Source organism: Astyanax mexicanus, chromosome 18 (genome assembly GCF_023375975.1).
Source record: "Astyanax mexicanus isolate ESR-SI-001 chromosome 18, AstMex3_surface, whole genome shotgun sequence".
NCBI classification, from domain to species: domain Eukaryota; kingdom Metazoa; phylum Chordata; class Actinopteri; order Characiformes; family Acestrorhamphidae; genus Astyanax; species Astyanax mexicanus.
Genome location: NC_064425.1, coordinates 15,717,985 through 15,734,611, shown reverse-complemented (window position 1 = coordinate 15,734,611; position 16,627 = coordinate 15,717,985). Strand labels below are relative to the sequence as shown.

Sequence of the window (16,627 nt, the reverse complement as noted above, 5' to 3'; positions counted from 1 at the left end):
CTCGAGTTAAAAAGTTTACCTTATTCTGTTTAGTAGATATATTTATATATATTTTTAAATTAATTTAATTACACAGATTACACTGCCAGCTTAAGCTTTACCTGAACTAAATATGACAAATTGGATTAATTAAAAATAAATTAAATTAAAATTAGTATTATTTCTGAACAAAATAAAACAGTAGGAAGGTTGTGATGTCACTGATGTCAAAGGCTACTTTCTTAAATGGGCGGGGTTATATCAATTTGAGTTCCTGTGGGAATTCCTGGGTGTGTTCAAAAATCTGAAAAGCATATTTATTCCCTTTATAGTTCAAACACTCACAGTGCAGCACTAAATGTAGCGTACAGATGATGTACGCTAGAATTTCTAATATATACCATAATGCAGTGCGGTGGTGCTGTGTCAGACATCCTCAGAGCGGCAAAAACAAAGGTAGTTTGTTGTTTGGTTGCTCCCTAGTCAGTTCACTATCTAATAAACACTACATAGTGAATAGTGAATGAGAAAACTATTTCGGACACAACCTGGACCACCTTTGTCGTTCAGGTTTCAGAGTTTCTGTAATACAGCGCACCTGTTTTATCCGGTTTTAGCCAATTACCTGACGAGTAGTTTTGCTGGGAGAGCTGCGTTTGTTACAGGAGTAAAACCTGAAGCTAAGGAAGTTGTGCGTAAGTTCAAATGTAGTTCACACAAACTAGTACATACATAAGAGTAAGTAGATACTAAACATTTACACCTAAACCTAAGCAGGATTAAGCTGTAACTCAACCAATAAAAACAATGTATTGCTTGTTTGGAGCTTCAAGCAGGATGAAAAAATAAAATATAAAATAACCCAATATATATAACCCATATCATATATACTATTTATTATCCCATATATTATCCAGTAAGACATGCTGTTAACGCTCCATGGCATTAATATATTCATAGATTGAGAGTCCCTGTGGATATATCAAATTTCTGTTTTAACTTTTGATCAAAAGTCATTGTTTGAATACGACACCCAAACGTCTATCAAAAGCGTTTTTAAGTGATTAAAAAAACCCCTGCTTGAATATGCTTACAACAAATATATAGTAAATATAAAAATAGCCAAATACACTTCTTTACATATTCTTGCAAAAATACATATATTTATGTATGACCCAATTGTGCCTCACATTGTAATGGGCATTGACATGTCTTGAAGCATTATATTAAAATAGATATATAAAAAAAAAATATGTTGTTTGAGGGCAACACTATACCATAGAGTATTAAGGCTGTTTATAATTACATCTGTGCTGGTGGACAGTGTTGGGAAGGTTACTTTTAAAATGTAATCCCTTACAGATTACTGATTACATCACTCAAAATGTAATTTGTAACGTAATCAGTTACATTACTTCAAGTGAGTAACGTAATCTGATTACTTTGGATTACTTTAAATATTGTCATTTTTTTAAGCCTGAATAAATGTAGCAACCACATATTGCATATTATTCTTTTATTTTTCTTTCCAGTTAACAAATAGATAAACAAATAAAAAAGCCTTTTCAATCACTCTATAAAAATACTTATGAAACCATTTCATCAAACAATTTTATGAAACACTTCTATAAATTGATAAAACCATTTAAAACCAAACAATGTAACAACAACTGTAAGCTATCTACTTGCAGGTTTGCCACCAGTGTTAATTTTGACAACAAATTGTGATTTAGTCTTAGTCATAGTCTTGTGACGAAAATAGTATTTAGTTTTAGTCACAATTTAGTCATCTGAAATGTTTTTAGTTTTAGTCGACTTAATGTCATAAGAATATAGTCGACTAAAATTACAGTAAATTTAGTCGACTAAAATGTAAAGGGTGTAAATGTAAATGATTTTTCATCAGTTCCCTTGAATTATTAACTCTACACGTATACGAAATGAAATGTTTAATAACCACTTGAGTAATAATGTTAATGTTTGAAAGTTAAATATATTTATATATGATTTAATGTATATTATTATTATTATTGTAGGTGTGTGACTATACATATGTTACATTTAAAATTTTGCTCTAGAAATCAGGTCATAAAACATCTGAATAGTTAAATTAAAGTTTAAACAGAGCTGTAGATGCAAAAACAACTTTTAAAGGATCTAGTTTTATCTCCAGCACTAACAGCACACCTACTGTAGCTACAGTCTATAAACGAGATCAAAACAAACATTCACACACTGTCCTGTAGAGATGCTCTCAGGATGTACTGAGAGACTTCATGAGTTAAAGTGAGAAACTTATGAGAAAGTGCTGTAAGGAACTTTACACAGACTTTTGGGTTCATAGATTCACTTATTTTATTGTTTTATTTTCGTTGTATTATTGAGTTCCTTTCTGACCTGCTGCTGCTTTAACACTAGCTATATCTTTCCCACTGTGATACTAAACAGATGATCTGATCTTAATGAGTGAGTTCTGTATCAGTTCTGTGTTTTAGTGCACTGCTGAGTTAAACACCCCATCAGCTCATGAAATAACATCAGTATTAAAACGCGGATCTCTGCATGGAGATCTGTGTGACTGGTCTGCAGAAGCTGAAAGATTAGTGGTGTTTTTACCGGAGATGGAGTCTCTGTTTACACATTATCTTGTTTTTCGCGACGTCAAAGGAGAAATATATCGCCTCTCCCCTCTCTCTCTCTTCCTGCTGAACACTGTAGAGTTAACTTCCAGTCGAGCTCCGTAACGACAGGTTAATTCCCGGGTTTGTAACTGAGCGCGCGGCGCCTCCGCTAAAGTAGCAGTGATTGGATCTCTTCCTAACTGGTCCCTACCTTTCACAGAACTAAATCAGTCTGATTGGATTTCGTCCCTGCCAAACATTTTCGTCTCGTTTTTATTCGTTGACCAAAATGTCAGTTAATTTCGTCTCGTTGTGTGTGCGGAGCCGCTGTCTGCCCCTCCTCTGTGTGTGTGTGTGTGTGCAGCGAGACGGGAGGAGGGGCAGACAGTTCCCTGTCATATCAGAGCGTATTCACACCAAAATGTTATTTGCGTTTTGTCGGTGTTGGATTGGAAGAGCAAAAATAGGAAAGTACCGCAATGTAACCCTTTTATTTTAGCAGAGTAACTGTAATCTGATTACCACTTACTGAAGCAGTAACTGTAACGGATTACAGTTACTCATAATTTGTAATCTGATTACGTAACGCCGTTACATGTAATCCGTTACTTCCCAACACTGCTGGTGGACAACTGTTTTTCCATGGCAACATGTTGATAGCTATACATTGTTATACATTTGTTTTGTTAATGTAAAAGTGACAATTCTGCATTAGATGGTATTAGTTAAGATGCGATATATGGATTGCATAGATATAGGATAGCCCAGAATTTATAACCACTGCATTAGACCCAGTAGCAATCAAGCAGTTGAGAGAGAGTGAAAGAAAGAAGTTGACAATAAAGCTTGTATTATATGCAGGTGTCCCAGTATATCAATAGTTACTGATTGTTTTGAGCCTGAAAGTAATATTTATGCAGCTTCACAGCTAACAGTCTTAGCTAACCTACATGTACTCACACACACAGTTAAAAGAGGGAAAATTGGTGACCTAGCCTACAACATTAAAAAAAAATCATATACTGAGGAAAGGCAACATCTGCCTGATTGGGAAAAAAGTACTTCTGGCTAAGTTGCAGTGCTTTAATAATGAAACCTCCTTCCTTTCTTGTCTTTCCTTATTTTATGGTTTTAATGTAGCTCACAGACTCACTGGGCTGACTGCAGGGTGGATCAGGCACCATGTAGGAAAGCATATATATATAAAATATATAAATATATATATATATATATATATATATATATTACTTTAAATTACATTTCTTAAATTACTTTTATTTTCATACTTCAAGTAGTTTTGAAAGCAGTACATTTAAAAGTATTTTTAAACTCTAGTATCTATACATCCACCAAGTAATGAATGACAATAAATTACTTTGCTGATTTTAAGATCATCTAACCTGGCCTTTTGTGGGCAATGTGGTTGAACATCTGGTAATCCAAATGAAAACACAATGTACAATGTCCTGATAAGCCTTCTGGTATGTTGCATTTAATTGTATCATGTTTGGTCACTCTGGTTACTTAGCTTGGTCATGTTGATCATGCCTGTAAAACAGCTAAACCTTCAAATTCAAAGAACATGCCCTATACTGGTCAAAATGTAGGCTGGTAAACAAGCTTAACCAGTTTGACCATCAGCAGGGAGACTGAATAGTGAGGACCTGCTCTACACAAATAATACAAACCACAAAAATAAAAAAGCATCAAAGCGAAAGAAAAGTAGCACAACTGCAGAAGAATACATGTGGTATTAGAGCTTCGAAGAAAAAAAAATGCTTGTAAATGTTGTGCAATGTCCTAATGTAGACATGCATTTATTCATTGTATTTACTGTATATATACATTTATTTTTAGAGCATTTGGCTGATGTTATTCAGTGAGGCTTACAGATGACTCAAGTCTACCAGTCCGCCAGGTGCAAGGTAGGTTAATGTTGTTACACGCTATGCTAGCGTACCATTTAAATATATGCATATTCTTTAATGAAAATGGGGGTTCACATGTATGCCATTACATTTACTACACGTGCTCTCTAATACAAGTATGTGAAGGTTAAATCCATGTACAGTTCATGTGTACTGCATTTAATTTGATCTGTTTATTTTGCTTTCTATTTCACAAAACTTGACCCTGGATGGTCAGGATGTGCAGTACTAAGCTCCATTAGTAAATCAAAAACTCAGAACCTCTTGTTCTTATTTAGATAGTTCTAGGAAGATGCTTTCCTTGTATGAGTTTTAGGAAGTCCACTCATACTGATCTGGAAACTGTAGTTTGGACTGCTAGTATGAGCTACTTTAAATCATTACTAAACCACTGGTCCACATAACATGATAACATGCTGTTATTTCATTTACTACCCTGTGACTGGAAATGATAAGCTCCCAGCTGCATTCATGCATGTAGGTTTGTAGGACATTTTAACATCCTTTTATTATTTATATCGGTTGGTGCTGATGTGTGTTAAATATTCAATTCATGAATTAAAAGGCCATGAATACTGAATAATTCTAGTGTTTATTTTATTGATTTATATAAATGGCTTATTGCTCAGTGGCAGGGATGGAACATATGTGAGTAACTGTACATTCTGTATTTTATTTCCTATTTAAATATTGTTTTAGAAAGATTGTACTTTACTGTAGATTGTACTTGACCTGACTTATATTGTTGCACCAGGAGTCACCCAAAAGCAGTGTGAAAGACTGATGGAGAGCATGCTAAGATGCATGAAAGCTGTAATTAAACATCAGGGTTATTGTTGGTTATCAGTATTGTTGGTGTTTCTAATTTAACATGAACTTTCTTTGCATATTTTGAGGCCTTTTCCATTATTTGGACAGATTTTGATTTTCTGCAAATGCTCTAAATGACTGTAATAAAATAAGTATTTTATTTGGAATTTAGCATAAATGTTAACAATAGTTTATTGAGTAACTTGTTCTTGAGACTGTCAAAATAGCTTTTAAAAGCCAATCAATTATGTGACATTAGCATATCAGAACATTAGCACAATACATTTAAAAAAGCATTAGTCAAGGTTTAAGAACCTAAGCTTTAGCGATTAAGAGGCAGTGAACACAGCAATATTGGAATTATATATTTTTTCACTTTAGATGTGCCTTCTATTCATAGCCATGAACTAAAAGCCCCAAAAAGAATAATAATTTAAGCATGCTACACTTGTACCCAACATATTCTTGTTATAGAGGTGGCAGATGGCTTTGAATATGTGTTAGACGTTTGTGTCTCCATTTTGGAAAAGCAATTCCAATGTTAACTCCTATTTAGAAATTGTATTGCTTTGATGTTTTTGAGTTATAGTGGTGGAGCTCCTTTATTAAAAAGGATGTCCAAAAACCAATAGACACGTACAATGTGTTTATTATTGTCATGTGTTTATTGTGTCATCTTTATTTTGGCTTATTGACACAATATACCAATACTAAAAAACCAAACCAACAAATTTCCAGATGTAGCTTTTTTATAGGCTTATAGTAGAGCAATATTCTGTGTACCACACTCCATCTGAGCTATAAAAACAACATTGTTTTATCACAGAACTGAGTGGCTGGATATTGGTGAGTGTATTTCCCTCATTATTCTTCATTGTCAGTCAGAAATGTGTGAACTTGCATGCTCACTTGATTACCTGACACTTGAAACTGCATTTGCTGGATTTAGCATGGAAGGGTTCTGCTTGAGGGCACCTTTTGATAGGGAATTCTGAAATTGCAGCATTTCGTTCTGCTAAAGCAGCTGAAGGCTCAAATGGGAGCGTACAGTTAGAATTACACTTTTACAGGCTCACCCCCACCCTGCCTCAGCTTTGAATAAGTGCTTTTTGGAATGTAATAAAAGTAGCCTATAGGTGGCACTGGGCCAGCTGGGCGTGTTGCGCAGTCAGAGATGGTTGGCAGCCCTTTAGCTATTGTTCTCTGCGTATTATTAACACTTTGCGGTTAGATTCCAGAATACCTCCCATTCCCTTTTCTCTATTCATTTTAAAAAGTGGACATAGCCAGGCACTTAATTGGCATGTGAACCTGGGCCGTTTGTTTGTGTTAAATTTTAATTTGAACTGAAACTCATGGATACAGCGTAATTTGTTCCTTCTCACTTTTAAGATCTCCCCCAAGCATCATGACTACTCTCATGTGGAAAAGTGTAAATATGCAATACAAATTTGGGATTAGCTGTGGCCTTGCCTTGTTTTAGCATGCATTTGAGTATGTGTGTAGGAAACGGGAATTTGGAGGGTGCCTGTTAGTGGAGGGAGGGGAGGCTTTGAGTTATCGCTGCCATCCCTACTCTTCACAATATGGCCCTTAAGGGACCGGCGCAGGAAATCTAAAATCAAACACAGATCCATTGTTGTATTTTGGGGTGATTCAGTGACAAATACAGTGTTGCTACGCTGCACAGGAAGGGCCTAAGAATGGCTCACGATGAAGGCCGGGTCCCTACCAAAGGCCTTGGGAGGACAGTCAGGATAAACAAAGACACAAAAAGATGAACGAGGGGAAAGGTTTTTAAGAGGCCGTAACCTTGAGGGCGTTTGCACGAATCTGGCCAAATCTGATGACCTGCAGGTTAAAACTATTCCAGCATTGTGTTAATTTGTTCTCTTGTTGCAACTGTTGCAAGGTTGGACAAGCTTGAAAGAGCACAGACAAACATTCTATTCAACCTTTTGTTGCTGCAAAGCATTCAGTTTAAATTGCTGTTTAAATTGAACTGGACTATGTTGTTAATTTAAACTACTGGTAGACAGATTAAAAAATGGGAAAGAATAACAAAAAATATTCCACCTTCACATAGAGATTGCATGATTGAAAGGCTAAGCATTGAACAAAGAAACTTACCCCTGGACATCTGGCATGGCCAAAACCTGGCTGTAAAACAGGCCAATTCCAAAACCCTAAAACTGTTGTGTAACATTTTTGACTCATTAAAATCAACCAGCACTCTAGAGAAAGCTTTTCATGGCTAATTTGGGAGACTATGGAAGTGGGGCTAAACAGGCTAAAAGCTAATGCTAGGCCAGTTTGACCCCTTAAGTTAGCATGTCCTAAGCTGAAGCTACTCTGGCCAACTGGCTATGCTATGCAGCTCTTGTGAGCTATCATGTTGTAGTAAACCGGTTTTTAATTTTTTTTTTTTAATAAGTCCATTATGAAAAGACGTTAAGCAGCATCACCATGTTTTTATTCAGAGGCAAAATAACCAGCAAGTAAAACTGCATCTGAGGATTTTTTCAATAAATCTTTGGCACCGGAACCTTTTTAATATAAGCATATAACAATGCACAATCAATGCTACTTAAACTACTATTCCACAAGGAAAAATACGCAGCTAACAACTTGACTGTGCTAATTCAGGTTTTCCAATCAAATATATATATATATATATATATATATATATATATATATATATATATATATATATATATATATATATATATATATATATATATATATATTTATTTATTTTTTAATTCAGAGTTTGTTTGTCATATAAATAGTAATACCGGGTACAACTATTAGAGAAATGCTTTGATAACTGCCTGCTTACATAAAAACAATAGCATATAAGATAGAATATATAAAGATAAAGCAGAGATGTCAAACATTTAGGGGAGCAGTTATATATTGTTGCTGGAAAACATGTATCTCAGAAACCGCAATTTTACTGGATAGAGATTACATTTTTCAATGGAAGTTAATGTAAAAAAAAATATTTCTGGACATTTTGGATAATTTTACTGGTCCATAAATGAATACATTTTGACAAGGGAAAAGTGTGTTCAAATAATGTATTAAACAAAAAAAATCAACAAAAAAGTTGTTTTTCACTAGAAACATTAAATCTGCACTGTACAGAAGCAAAGTATTAGCAAGAAACGAGATGAGTTAAGTGTAAAAGTGTCCAAAATGGACGTGTACAATAATTCTGTACAGCAGGGGTTGGCAAAGTTTTCCAAGCCATTACATGGCGGGCCACAAAAAAAATTGTTTTGGAAAATGAAGTTTAATGGGATGGGGTGCTACAGACTAGTAGCTCTCCAGCCCAGAGGGTTGTTGAACCCAACTGCAGAACAGTTGAATTCGAAGCAGGTAAACTCAAGAAGAAAGGAAAAAATATATAAAAAAAACACATCGCTCCTCATGCAGGATTAAACTAGTGAATTGGGACACGGAGATAAAGAGATAGGGAGCCCAAGAACGGGCTGAAACTAAAGTCATGCCAAGCGCGACAGAGAGACAGGGGAGCTTTATTTTATTTATTTTTTTTTTTTTCATTATTGTTCTTATAGTTCAAACAACCTCGCGGGCCAGATGTTTCATGCTTGGGCCGCCAATTGCCGACCCCTGCTGTACAGCAAAGCAGGAGGTATTAAATAATTGTGAATAAGTGATTCATGATCATTGCAAAGTACATAAAGTAATACTTATATACTTTGCCATGTGAAACAGCATCAGGTGGAGAATTGAGAAAGAGCATCAGGTTTATATGAGCAGGAAAGGCAAGAATAGACCTTGATGAGCATAAAGAAAATTGTACAAATGGATTCGGATGCAGGTGCTCCTGTTTGGTTGGAATAAAAGCCTGCAGCCGTATCTGCTCCTTGAAAATAATAGTGTATTAGAGTGTGTGTAAGGGGTAAACCTAATGTGTGGCTGCCCTGCGTGCTAGATCACTGTATCAGATCATTAGGAATGGCAGTGTACTAACACAGACCCATGCTGCTCAGCCTCTTTTCCCCAATGACTGAGTGCCCTGTGAAGTACTTGCCCTAAATCAGCTTTTTGCTTGAGTGCTGACTCCAAGGAAACTCCTAAACTGATTCTAAGCCTACATAATTATTTGAAAGCTACTGCTTTACCACCGCATGCATTATAAATGACTGATCTCTGGCTTCGGGCGGCTGATCGTTCAGCAGAGTTCCGCAGCTTTAATCGCCAGCGTCTTGGAAGCGAAGCGCAACTGCATCCAGCCTTCCATCTTAAAACTAAAACAAGACTACACACGCATCAGCTGACAGACAGTATTACAAAATTCAGTTTCAGCCTTGGGGGCTTGCACTGTAGAGCTCCTGAAGAAGAACGATTAGAGGTTATGGGGGAAATATATAGGGTGTTTTAGCTTTGCTGACGTACAGTACTTAAGCTTGTGCTCTTGGCATGCAGACGGCCTGACTTTTTTGATAGGTCTCATTGCCTCTGAACTCTAAATGAAACCAGCTGTTGCTTGTGGAATTAAGTCAGGGGTTGTGAATGCTCTGGTTGAGTGTGCTTCTGCATCTGGGACTATAGTATGGCAATGAGACTCTGTATCTTTCTCTCTTTCCTTTTTTCTCACTTTTGGATCAACTTTCTTTCCTCTTGTTTAGTAATAAAGCTTGAGCTGTCTGTTTTATTAGTTTAGCCATTTTATCATGTACAGCATGGGCTCACTATAGTCAGTACCACTCTCAGTGACCATTTTTTAATCCAGACAATGACACTGTAAACCTTGAATCTGGCTTCTCCTGTTTCCACCCTGGAATGGAATGTTTGATCTCCATCTGCTTGCGTTCTGCGAGAGTATAACCAGATTACACAGATGCGAAGTTCCTTGTAAAGTAGGGACGGTGGGGGGGCATATGTGAAACACATCTGTGCTGCACCCTGCAGTTGTCCCTGCTGTGAACCTCACAGCTGGCGTAAGGCAGGGTGTGGGTGACGTCAGCCACCAGAAGCACGCCGCCTCTTCTGGGAGATGATCTTGAACCTGGGCTATTGTCCTTCAGTAATCAAACACTACGGAAAAGATAAGCAGAATTACGTCCATGCCGGGTCCCAAGGACTGGGCTGTGGGTCTCAGTGCAGCCTTTATATAGTGGAGGACGGGGAGTATATGACTGTCTTTTGTCATGTCAAGCTGCATTTGAAACACTAAGAACACTCACATTCTATACAATATAGCCTGGATACAACATCACAGTTGTTTGGGCATGGAGGCATTGAGCCACATTTGCCCGCAGATGTTTCAGTTGGGCCATCAGTGTTCATTTGAAAGGTGATTTTGATTTAGGTTTAGTTTTAGTCTTCTGAATAAAATGTGCAAGTCAAATTTTATAAATGTAGTTATTAGTTTTAGACTAGTTTTAGTCGACAAAAACTTAAAACATTTGATTTGGTCAATTAAATTTCTAAAATATTTAGTGCAATTTGTCATGTAATTTTATGGTTTTACTATTTTAGGTGTGTGTTATCATTTTGACATAATTTATTGCTAAACTGTATTAAAATAATGGTTTTCATTTTTTTTACATTTTCAATTATGCAGTCTCTATGCATGTAGCTACACAGCTTATACGTTCATCTGTACTTAGTCAAATGTCCAGCACAACAAACACTGTAACTAATAAAAACATTAAAACCCAAACAGTTGCTGAATTAACAGAGACAGGGAGAAGTTTGCCTCAGGGCTTTATGTCAGAAATGATGAGGGTTAAGGAAAAGACTGAATGTTTGGTTTCACTTTGAGTTCTGAGGTTTGAAACGTTAGGGTCATATGTTCTGACCACTGGTCAAAAATAAAATCACAAATAATTTATCCATTTGTTAGTTAATCCCAACTGGTCCCACAAATGCTCAATTGGTAATAAATGTGGAAACCGTACAGACCATAGGATATGTGGTAATCTGGCAGAGACATTTCTGGGAAAATCTTGCTGTATGGGTGAGCATTATCCTGCAGAAAAATACCACTGGGTAACCCTACATGAAAAGCAACACACAGACTCGATGCTAAAGCTGATTTTGTTCCCGTCATTAACAGTACAAGTTTTCCATTCACAACATTACTGCAAACGAAGGTTACAGTGACTGGCTAAGAGATGGCCTAGATGTCATGGTGTCAAAGCAGCCATCTTGCTTTTATGCCAAAAGAAGAGAGCTAAATCTCCAAAGTGGGGAGCTATGTTTGTGGATAGGAATTAAATATCTAATGATAAAGTTAAATAGTGAGAGACACTACAATACCTAAATAGACAGAAGAAAGAAGAATTTACAGTAAAATTAAGCACATTGCCAAAAAAGGTAATCAATCCTAGAATAAATGGTGCACCTTGGAAAAGAAAGAAATGTTTTTGATAGAAGCATTTTAGAGGGGAATTTGATCCCCTTCAAGGACAAGCTGTGGAGTTTTCAAGAAGAGGATGTTACTCAGCAATTATGAAATTCAAAATCATTGTGGGGCATAAATATTTACCTTTACCATTACATTTTTTGATCCTGCTTCTGTAAGTCTAATGATAAAGCCACTTTCAAAAGTTAACTAGATATAATAATATAATAATTCAAGTACATTGTAGACGCAGTCGACAATCTTTCACCAAGAGGTGCACTATCCAATAGTAACTTTAGGTAGCCTTTTTACAGCGCAGTGGGAGAGGCATTTTACATTCTCTTGTTGACCCTGTTAAGTTTTATACCTTTCACCACAAAGTTTCTGAGTTTGTACCATTTCCTAGGTCGGGTTACGACAACTATAGAGTTTTTGTACACAGTTCTCCAAAAACAGCATATCTGAATACAGTTTGAGTAACTGGAGCATAGGCTGGCATTGTGTAGAGGTGGCAGACTAAAGCCACATTGTGTGTAGTGATGCCACACTGACTCAGTGTGAAATATGAAGCACTGACACTTTCGACCGCATCCTCCAAACTGCTCTTCCTGTCCCTCTTACACTTCCTGCTAGAGGGCTTGCACTACAAATGTTAGGCCAGAAGCCAGACCCACAAACAGAACCTGTCAGTCATTGTGTTTTCACATCTTAACCTACTGCTGTCTCACAAAGACATGCAATGTCTCTAGTTCCTGGCTGATTTTGCAGCATGAATGTGCACACTATGATGACTAAAGTTCAGAAAGAAGACCTCTGTTATTCATACTTGGTCTGTGTTAATGAGTGCAGAACTAAGAGTAGATGTAGTTCTAAAAGACAATAGGACGTTCCTATTTAATATTCTCAATGACATTGTAAAACATGGAACAAGGCAGACAGTGATTTATAGTGTCTTTGGGGGTTTGAGTGTTTAATGTAAAATAGGGTTTTTCATCTGTTTTTTTTTTTTCTTTTAAAACAACATTTGCATAGTAAAGACCATGCTCACTGTGAGCTGAAGCAATGAAGGGGAACTTGCAAAGCAAAGACCAAGCATGAGTTTGAAAGGGAAGAAGATAGTAGAGTTGTACTCTTTTGTCAGATTCCGTTGTTATAATAGCAAAACTTTTGCTTTTTTAAGATTATTATATATTATTTTTAGTTTTAGTGTTTAAATATTAGTATTTCTTTGTAATATGACAGTTTTCTAAAGTCTTATTTAATCTATTTATCTTATTTAACTTTTTTTTGCTGTTTGAGCTAATTGGCACCTGATTAGTGTAAAAAAAAAAAGAATTATCTTTTTACATGATGTAGTTTGTGAGAAATATTATGTCCACATATGAGGACTTTGGTTTTATATTTCGATAGAACACAATGAAGTCACAAAATTAATAATTTTTCTGTGACTGAACACAGCAGTAATTGTGCCCCTTTGAGCAATATGGCTCATTTGAAGTGCTGATTTAACATGAAGACAACATCAAGTAAAAAAACATAATTGTTTAACGTATTTACTGTTCATATATATTTCTGAACCAAAAAAAAATTACTGTAACGTGTTACACTCCTCTGCCATCACTAAGCGACAGTATAATGGCCTCATAAGAGTACACCAGGCCCTTGTAGAGCAAAATTTGGTGTCTAGATAACCTAAAATGTGATGTCCACATATGTGGACACCAGGTCTTAGGAGGTTAAACAATCACAATATATTGTCTTGTTCATAGTATCGCAATATATTGTGATGGCGCCAAATTCTTGGAAATACACAACTGTATTCATGAATCCATTTATCCAGTAGTCGTACCTTTTAGAATCAAATGAACATCAAAATAAATGCAAATCAGAATTTGTATTTACAGCAATGGTGTAAAAGTGAATCACACTTTACAACTATCACTACTTCTCACATAATACTGCTTTAGACTATCTTTATTATATTAGCATTTTACAAACCAGCTAGGACAGCATTCTCATTTCAGTTTAAACATGTAGAAAATCTACCTTTACTTGAACATTTCATCAGCAATGTTACTATCGGGTTTTATTGAACTGAATAGTGTTTTTCTGCCTCAGGCTTCACAGGGAAAACTTAACATTAGAATGACAAAATAGGATTGAAAATGAGCTGTTTTGTTATTAAAGCATATGGGGATGTGCACATTCTGCATCCAGCCAACGCTGAATGTGATAAACCTGTGATTGTTACTTCAGAGATTTTTGAAAGCCCATTAAGAAAGAACTAAGGAACACTAGTACCAGACAGCGCTTACCTTTTGTTCACAATGACCAGGACTATAAAAAGAGCCACATAAAAGTTCCCCACTACCTGTAAAATATGGCCAATAAACCTTTCATTGTTCCTCTACTGTGTACGTCAGGTTGCCTTTAAACAACAACATGATGGACATCATCTCCTGCATGGTTTCAGCTCCCAGCCAAGCCTAGTCTGTGGTCTGCATGTCAGCACCATCACAGCACAAAGAAGATGATTGATAATGGCGTTCTGTAGCCCATACACTGCCTTTGGCTATTCTTAATGGAATATAGCATGGTGCAATGAGATGCTGCGGCAGCAGATTACATGGGGATTAAGGGATCTTCTCTGCACCAGTGCACAAAGTCTATGGGGACCTTTCTCCACTCTCTGTAATGTTGCTATGGAGGACGCTGGCCTCCTGGGATCTCTCTGGGTTTCGGCTACCCGTGGAAGCTGTCTTACCTCCAGCAATGCAGTGTAAATCTGGTGTACGCGGTTGCTTTGTAGTGTTAATGTGGTTCTGGGGTCCATAGAGATTTGAGACAGTTGGCGAAGATTCAAGCATGTAGAACAGAGCAGCCGCCTGCAACATGACCCAGCGGTGTGCAAAAGTGAGAGATTTACTCTCTTGATGTCCATAATACAAATTAAACTTGCATAAGCCTCAGGTAGCATGTGAGGTTTGCAGTGTGTGAGGAGCAGAGTCAGTTCATTAGTCCTCATAGGCAAGTCTGTCCACCCAGCAGCCATCTTTACAACATTGGTGGGCAGTTATCTCTGATAATACAAGACCAGCCTCCCATCTCTATGAATAGAGAGAGAGAGACCAGATAATTTACTATCAAATACATATTTTAAAGCAGCACTGAATGTGTGGTAAAAGTATTTTTAAAGTGTTGTGGTCCAGGTGCTTTTTTTGTGTTTTTCTTTATCGAACCCTGGTAAAACATTGTTTTTTTTAACATTTGTTTTTTTTTATGATGCATGAATAAATACATCTACATTTATGGCATATTTTAGCTCACACTCTTATCTAGGCTCTTATCTAACAAGGTTATTCATATTACAGAAGTAGGCCAAAGTTCTGTTAGAAGTCTTGCCCAAAGACTCTTAAGGTTGCAGCGCAGCATAGTCACCCAAACCTGGAGTTGAACCCCATTCTCCCACATGGTAGCTCACTAGCAGGCGGTGGTGTTATCCACTGCACCACACCAACCACAAAGACTGAGTTTGCTCTTCTGATATATCCATGCAGCGCAGTAGTTGCTCAGGTAATGGCCAGAATAAAATGTCAGAAATACCTATCTGACTACTTTGTTTTTTAGAATAAATACATTTAGCTTTGCATGTATGGTCATAAAAGCACACTGATGCCATTTAGAGTAGTTTGTTCCCCTTTTTGCTCAGAAATATGGCTGCTTTAAATAGAAAAGAAAATATTTTTAGGACTGCTGCTTTAAGTCTGTGGTAAAATTTTAGAAAAAAAAAACTTATGGACAGTATATAATATACTGTATATAATACACCCTGTTAATTTTTCCTTTCAGATTACATGCAGTGTCTCTACTCCCCACTAAAAACACACCTAGATATTATGTGCAGTGTTTTCCAAAAAAAAAACAAAAAAACAGCTTACTGTTGTTATTAGTGTGTCTCTGCATGCCTCTTTTACCCAATAAAGGATGATCACGGATGCTCATCAAAATGATGAATGGGTATTTACATGGTGCTCCATACATAAGCATTCATTATAACCCTCTGCACACACTAGCACTGGACAACTGGTTAATGTGTGCAGCTATAATTGCTGACAGCTGTTCTCAGGGTAGTCCTAGTGTATGAGAGAGGGAAGGGAGCAGAGCAAGAGAGAGAAAGCTCAACAGTCAATGTATGGATCTTTGTCTAGGTATTCTAACACGGGACCATTTCTGAGACGTCCAGCTGAACAGAAGAGCCCTGAGTGTAATCAAGAGGAAGATGGATGATCACAAGCCGGCAAACCAAGCTGAACTTGATTTTTTGCACCAGGAGTGGCATAAAGTTATCCAAAAGCAGTGTGTAAGACTGGTGAAGAAGCACATGCCAAGATGCATAAAACTGTGTTTAAAACCAGGGTTATTCCACCAAATATTGATTTCTGAACTCTTAAAACTTTATGAATATGAACTTGTTTTCTTTGCATTATTTGAGGTCTGAAAGTTCTGCAACTTTTTTGTTATTTTAGCCATTTCTCATTTTCTGCAAATAAATGTTCTGAATGACTATTTTTTATTTGGAGTTTGGAGAAATGTTGTCTGTAGTTTATAGAATAAAACAACAATGTTCATTTTACTCAAACATAAAGCTATAAATAGCAAAATCAGAGAAACTGATTCAGAAACTGAAGTGGTCTCAATCATTTCCAGAGCTGTATATGAATTAAAATGTGACAATGACAATCCCATACTGTTGCACATTTTAAGGCGTGTTTACATAAAGAAAGGGACACATGAAAGATCTTCTTGACTTTGTTTCCTGTGTGCCAAACGTTTCTGTGCTGTTAGAAAAAATGCCAAGTTTACAATTTAGTATATGTTTTACCATCCCAACTTTTTTCTGGAACGTGTTG

General features: G+C 36.6%; 1 long non-coding RNA gene across 1 annotated transcript; it reads left to right on the top strand.

Annotated features, from left to right (window-relative positions):
* The first annotated feature begins 597 nt into the window (after positions 1-597).
* Positions 598-16,281, top strand: LOC111192693 (uncharacterized). Its single transcript, XR_002650093.2, has 3 exons — positions 598-674; positions 4,458-4,525; positions 15,926-16,281. It is a non-coding gene; the product is annotated as an uncharacterized LOC111192693 (long non-coding RNA).
* Positions 16,282-16,627: the final 346 nt, after the last annotated feature.